General features: G+C 48.0%; 1 long non-coding RNA gene across 1 annotated transcript; it reads left to right on the top strand.

Annotated features, from left to right (window-relative positions):
- The first annotated feature begins 586 nt into the window (after positions 1–586).
- LOC103070234 (uncharacterized) lies at positions 587–5,469 on the top strand. The gene is made up of 2 exons (XR_457097.1): positions 587–708; positions 3,947–5,469. It is a non-coding gene; the product is annotated as an uncharacterized LOC103070234 (long non-coding RNA).
- Positions 5,470–5,789: the final 320 nt, after the last annotated feature.

Genomic DNA, 5,789 nt, shown 5'->3' with positions numbered 1-5,789 from the left:
CTTTCCCTCATGGTTTGTCCTTCTCACTCATTCAGAGGACAGCTCGGGAGCTCACCCTGGCTCAGGCTGCGTGGCTCACGTGACGTCAGCCAGCAAGCTGGTGGGGCCTTGGCCCTAAAGGCAGAAATCTTGGACTAAAGACTCATTCCTTCAAACAGGTTCCTTTGACACCTTCACCGAGTCTGCAGTTTTGCTTATGTGCAGTCGTGGACATATTATTCCCCCAAATACCTCATTTATAGGAGTATTCTGAAACTCTTGTACATTTCTTTTTCTGTTTTGCACACTTGGCTTCAGAGTGTTGAAATCCTACCGGTATGTACAGTGATGGGGGACCATTCTTTACCAGACACCAGCTGCATTACATGGTCCCTCTTTCGGCTCCCAGTTGTGTGTGATCCTCCCCTTCCATGGTTTCCCAGTCGTGTCTGTGGTCCCTGTGATCCGCCCCCGACCCCAGCATGCTCAGCCCCGGGGCTTGGATCCATGGCCGCCATGACTTCCAGAGCCAAATGCATGCGCCCTCCTCCTCCACCCGGTGCTGCCGCGTCGGTCGTCTAATGCTGCCTGTCGTCCTCTTTACTGCAGTGAGGAAGGAAAACTGTCTACCTCTCAAGATGCTGCTTGTAAAGATGTGGCGGAGAGCCTGGAGACGGCAGAGGGGAAGTCTGCAGCCCCCCGGCCCCCCAGCAGCAGCCCAGAGCAGAGGTAACCACCTGCTTCCGGCCGTCCTGCCTGGGCCCTGCTCTGGCTTTGTCTCCTGGGAGCTGGGAGGGAAGCTGGTATGGCGGTGGGGGTCATTACCATCGTTCTCAGGTGTTCAGTGACTTGCACAGAAGCATTTTCTCAGTTCCGTATGGTAATCAGGGTGACTGAGCTGAGAACTTAGACGTAACAGTTCATCTCCTACTGCAGAAGCTGAAAACTAACTGGTTTTTGGAGATTCAGTAACATCACTGGCTCTTTGAGAAATTATTTGGGCTGGAAGGGTCTCTCATGCTGGCATATCCCCACCCCGCCCCACCCTTTTTTTTTTTCTTGATGAGGCACCAGGTTGAGGCTGATACTGAGCCCTTCCAGGATTGGGTTCCCTCAGCGCCGTAGTCACCCAGCTGCCAGGCACACACAAGCAGCTCCCTAGTGCCCGGTTCCCACAGATGTGTCCACGTGACACATGGGAGGGCTTTCCTGGAGACCCTTCCATATGTGTGGCTAAATACTCCCCACTCTCAGATGAGTCCCTCTTTGGTTTTGTTTTACAAAATATTTATCTTGTCCGGATGAAGTGTGAAAATCCCACCACCAGAGCCAAGGGATTTGAAATGTGACGTTATCTGTCTAGTCACTTTTTTTTTTTTTTTTTTTTTTTTACGGTACGCGGGCCTCTCACTGTTGTGGCCTCTCCCGTCGCGGAGCACAGGCTCCGGGCGCGCAGGCTCAGCAGCCATGACTCACGGGCCCAGCTGCTCTGTGGCATGTGGGATCTTCCCGGACCGGGGCACGAACCCGTGTCCCCTGCATCGGCAGGCGGACTCTCAACCACTGCGCCACCAGGAAAGCCCTCTAGTCACCTTTTGCTTAGACTGAGCCCGTGGTCTGGAGGGACAGGCCCAGCCAGAGCCCCAGCCCCCAAGGGCCACCCTGGGCTGTGTGCAGCCCCGCAGGCAGGGCGAGGGCGGCCTCCTGTTGCTCCAGAGCTTGTGTGGGAAGTTCAGGACTTGCCCTTGGACCACAAGGACCTTCGCTCAGTGCTGCACAGACTGAACTGTTTTAATTAAATATATTCAAGTTTGTGTATTCCTTCCGTAAGGAATAAAGTAACTTTTAAAGCCATTTCCGAGAAGTACTTGCCCTCTCACCTGATGCCCCCAAATCTAGGCATTTTCGGGGCAGTGTAACCAGTGGGAACCAGCAGGGGGCACTTTCTGTTCACTGGTCAGTACACCTGTATGTTCATAGTGTAGGAAACCCTGCTTTTGTTTCTCTCATGGAAATTACAGCTGGGATGAGGGCTTTGCTTTTGTAATTAAAAACTTGTATGTGTGTATAAAACAAATTAATTATAAGAACTACTTGTGCGTGCTGGCTCTAGTGGCGGCTTTGGGAGGAGGAGACGGGATGGCACTCCGGCTGCAGGGGAGCCAGCCCCAGCTGTGCATCTAAGGGTTTGGGCAAGTCACTTTTTTGCCTAGGGTTTGGTATGTTTTTTCAAAGGTCCTCTGTAGGTATAATAACCTAAGCAGTCACTGTCACCTCTCTAGTGTCTCCCTGTAAATTTCCTTTATATGGAGAGCTGCCTACAAGATACCTAACCTGTCCCACTTTGGAGTCGTTGCTCCTGGAGTGTGTTCTTGGTTTCTCTGACATGAGTGATAACAGCCTGCCTGTGGGATTGGTTACTGGGCTCTGGAGTGCAGAAGTGTTTGCCTCGGGGGACCCACTTGCTCTTCGTGCAGAGACACATCTGGGATGAGGAGCCCTGCCTCTCCCGATCCGCAGGACTCGGGCAGTGGAGGAGAAAGGTGGGGAGAGCCAGTGGGAGAAGAGGGGGCATCACTTGCCTGCCTGTGCTTCCTCCATCCAGCACACATATGAGTGCAGCAGCCACTGGTTTAGGCCTGGTGATAAAGCAGTAGCAAAACAGACCCCACAGATAATATATAGGGACATGAAGGCTAAATAAAGCTGGATAAAGGAATAGGAGTCCCACTTTAGGTAGGGCAGTCGGGGCATCTGAGCTGCTGTTTTGGCGGGGACAGAGGTAGGTTTTCTGATGTGTCACATTTGCGTTCTAAAAGCAGTTTATGGCACTGTTGACAATGAAGATAGCCATTTGGGACTTTCTGTATGCAGTCTTACCGAGCTGGTTCCTGTCACAACCAAATATTAATTTTGAGGTTGACAGATGTGCACTATTGCACATAGAGCTTTTCATTGCCACAAAATTTTATTTTTCAGTATTAAGTATGTATGGTATCTGTGCCAGCAGTGTGCAAACAGGTACCCAGGTACCTTGCATACGTTGTATACTTATCTCTTTGCGGGGCCGGGGGTTATTGTCCCCCTTTTACAGGGGGAGAAAACTGAGCTGAGGGAGGTTAAGACACACCTTGTAAGTGGTGAAGGCAGGGCATGTGCCCGGCTATGTCTGGTTCCAGAATGCTAGTGCCCGTGTCTCTGTGATATATTGAGACACCATGGAATGTAGGTAGAGTCTGCTGTGTGAGTGGGGCTGACCTGTGGGTCTCTGTTAGGATTAGCAGGGTCTGGAGCACTCTGAAGTTGGAATGCCGCTTCGAGAGCACTTGTGCTTCCCAATTTCAGCTCTAAACATCTTCCCAAGTCTCATTCATAAGATGTAGGTCACACTGTAGTTCGGCAGGAAGGTCCTGGGTACCCTGTCACCACTCTGTTCCTTTCGTATCCCCCTCTCCCCACCCCCCCACAGCGTCACCCCTGATGTTTGCTTCGGGGGAGCACGTGTTAAAGTGCACACCTTTGTTCTCAAAGTTGCTCCTTTTACAAACTTTTGTCGTTCCCTGCCCCCAGCCCCCAGTAGCAAAATCCTATTTTTATCAAGTGAAATTTTGTGTGGATTGCAATATACAGAACAGAGAACGAGCTCTTTTGAAGGAGGGATGAGCAAATAGCTCCTGAAGGTTCAGGGACCACTGACCAGTCTGTCCCTGTGCTTCTGAGAGGCTGAGGCGTGGTGGGTCTCACGGAACCCCCGCTCCTCTGAAGCCCTTGCTAAGTGCTTAGTTCACCGGAGCTGAAGCTTAGAGCTGTTCAGTTAGATTTTCTGGAGCTTTAGGAAAATGCATTTAAGAAGCATTTCATGAAGTAACTGCTGAGTGCAGACTTTGTGCTAGGCGCTGCGTAGACAATATTCAGATAAACGCTCCCCACCCTCGGGGAGCTACACGGAGTTGGTCTCACCCCGCAGGACTGAGCAGTCGAGCATGCCGGGCGATGCGGCGGTTAACGGCCCCGTATGATGAGCGAGCTCCGCTGCTGCTGCTGCTGCTGCTGACCGGGGACCGCAGGCTCCACCGTGCGGGGTCCGGGGCTGCGTCGGGAGCCCGCCGAGCCACCGCTGCTGCACTCACTCTGCAAGGGATCAGGACCAGCAACCTTTATATTCTAGAGTCTAAGACGTTGTACAGAGAAACCCAGAAGTGTACAAATATTGCACATTGACAAATACCAAGAATTTTTGCGTATGTTTATATTGTATTGTTCTAAATAATGGGTAGCCTGTGAAATAAGATCTTGCCACCCATGTAATAATAGTAGTAATACTATAGTTAAAATGGCTGTAAGAATAGTTTTATAAAAGTGAATACACAGATCTATTGTATTTGAAACATAACTATTTGACAATTATTAGTGTGACCAAAGTATTAGGCAGTTTTCATACATTTTTCACCTTGTACAAAGTTCTGAATTCATTTTTCTTCCAGGTTGGCGAGGAGTTATAGGATTGAGATGCCCTCTAAGTGTTATTTTGGTTGTTCTAACTTACAAAAGTGATTTTGAATAAGAAATACTTGGTGTTCTTTTTATAACCAGTTTTTGATTGGTAACTGTTTTCTGTATTGTTTAAAGCGGATCAAAAAATGTAAGTCTATTGGTAGAGATTAAGTATTTATTGCTACAACTTAGTTGATAAATTGATGTTATTGTAAAGCCATATGTTCTGTTAAAGTCTTGTTTGCTTGAACTGATTATCCCTACAGGTGAAACACTAGAATATTTGGAGTGTACATGGCTTGTGGTTTGGGTTTGTTTTTGTTTTTGTTTTTTGTTTTGTTTTGGTTGTTCATCTGCCTTCTAACCCATTCACCAAAATTTACCTTGTTAACAAGCAACACCAATGAAAGTTTCAGAGCAATCTGCGTATCTCACATACCTAAATCATATTAGGCAAGTCAGTGGAAAAATGCTCGTGCTGCTAATGGAATTAGAGTGCGTTCATTTTACAGGCTAGTATTTTTAAACTAGAAATCGAAATCCGGCACCTAAGCATGTTAATTGTTTTACTGTACCTTGTGAGGTTTTCACTCGTAAATTCTAAACCAGTGTATTTTTTTTAAGAACTGGTTTGTGTACATATATAGTGATTATGGATACTAATTCAGTGTAATTTATAATTTTCTATGTCAGTATAAAAATACATCACAGCCTCTCAGACAGCTGAAGCAATATGTCGTGTATCGTGTATTTGCCGCATCGTCTGGTGAGAGGGTTCAATTACTTCACCTCCTGCACTTTTAGATGCAAATCAGCTTTTCATTTCTGTAATAGAAAATTATTCACCTATTTTTACATCATTTGTTTTTCCTGACCAGTATTTAAAACCAAAAGGATATTCTGAAAAATGGCCAACGATTTTTTTTAGAAATAGCATCCCAAGCAGCGTGCCTAAACATTACATTGCATATGGAAATAAAAAAATCAAATGTCTAATGCCTTATTTCTGATTTACTTTTCCATTGTAAATGGTGTGGAAACCTTTCATGAGGTTTCCCGAGGCTGACCTAGCCCTCAAGGACAGTGGAGTCGGCAGTGCCCCTGGGACAGACGGCAGGGCTGCTGTGCCTGGCCTTTGCGTGCCTCCTCAGGGACCCTTTCTGTTGGGAGCTCCTCTCAGAAGACACTGTCCTCGGGTGCTCTCCCCAGGACTCTAGCACTGCCAGAGGACAGGGCGCCCCTCGCTTGTCTCAAGGATGCTGACTGATGTGGCCTGGACCTCGGGGACTGTGGAAGGACGGCACGCTCTTGTCTCG

The sequence above is a fragment of the Lipotes vexillifer genome, unplaced genomic scaffold (assembly GCF_000442215.2).
Source record: "Lipotes vexillifer unplaced genomic scaffold, Lipotes_vexillifer_v1.1 scaffold1094, whole genome shotgun sequence".
Lineage (NCBI taxonomy): Eukaryota > Metazoa > Chordata > Mammalia > Artiodactyla > Lipotidae > Lipotes > Lipotes vexillifer.
This window is presented reverse-complemented; position numbering and strand designations above follow the sequence as displayed.